The 1160-nt window shown below is 36.7% G+C and overlaps 1 pseudogene; it reads left to right on the top strand.

The window, feature by feature from the left end:
• Positions 1-21: 21 nt before the first annotated feature.
• On the top strand, positions 22-1135 carry LOC105461526 (annotated as a pseudogene).
• The last annotated feature ends 25 nt before the right edge of the window (positions 1136-1160 follow it).

Below are 1160 nucleotides of genomic sequence, written 5' to 3'. Positions count from 1 at the left end.
AAACGAAACTTTATTAAGCAAATGTTTCCGGCTATTTTGGATGAGCATATTGGAAATTCTCGAGATACGAGTTTTGAACAAATGATAATGCGGCAAACGAAAGGTCGCGGCGTCGACATAGTCTTAAATTCATTAGCGGAAGAAAAGTTAACCGCGTCTGTTCGTTGTTTGGCGCAAAATGGTCATTTTTTGGAAATTGGTAAATTTGATCTCCTTTCTAATAATCCTCTAGGTATGTCCGCGTTTGAGAAGGGTATTGCCTTTCATGGAATTCACCTCGAGAGTATGACCATTAAAGAGTTTGATCACAAGTACAAATCTCTATTGTCAAAAATGCTAACCGATGGCCTTAATAATGGTACTATTAAACCACTTCAAATGAAAAATTTTCCGAAAACAGATATCGAAGAAGCTTTTAGATATATGACAAGTGGAAAACATATGGGAAAAGTATGTTTTAACTAGCGATTAAACATAAAAAATTATTTACAAATAACAGCATCTTTTATCTATGAATAAATCTGTTTCACATATAATTTTTTTTATTTTTAATACATATAATTATTTTAGATAATTATAAGTATTCAGGAAAAGGATAAACCTATAGACAATCACATTCTCGCATATCCTCGCTATTATTGTCTGAAAGATAGAAGTTACATTATACTAGGTGGACTGGGTGGATTTGGGTTGGAGTTAACCGACTGGCTAATATTTCGAGGCGCTAGGAACGTCGTGCTAGTTTCACGAACTGGAATGAAAAATGGTTACCAGCGCATGAAAGTTAGACTGTGGAAGTCGTACGGTGTAAATGTTCTGATTATCAAGGACATTGATGTCGCTAACATTCAAGATTGCAAATATCTCTTGCAAACTGCGGAAAGAGAAGGACCAGTAGACGCGGTATTCAATCTTGGTGTGGTATTGAAGGACGGTACCCTGAAGAATCAAACTGCTGAAACCTTTGCAGAGTCCTTTCAATCGAAGGCTCGAGCAACTAAAATACTGGACAAACTTACTAGAAAGATCTGCCCTAAACTTCGACATTTCGTAGTATTTTCTTCCGTTTCCTGCGGCAAAGGAAATGCTGGACAAACTAATTATGGTATGGCCAACTCTGTTATGGAGAGAATATGTGAGAAGAGGGTGGAGGAAGGATT

The sequence above is a fragment of the Wasmannia auropunctata genome, unplaced genomic scaffold (assembly GCF_000956235.1).
Source record: "Wasmannia auropunctata unplaced genomic scaffold, wasmannia.A_1.0 LD285555.1, whole genome shotgun sequence".
Lineage (NCBI taxonomy): Eukaryota > Metazoa > Arthropoda > Insecta > Hymenoptera > Formicidae > Wasmannia > Wasmannia auropunctata.
The sequence above is the reverse complement of the archived record's forward strand: the minus strand, read 5'-3'. Positions and strand labels throughout refer to the sequence as shown.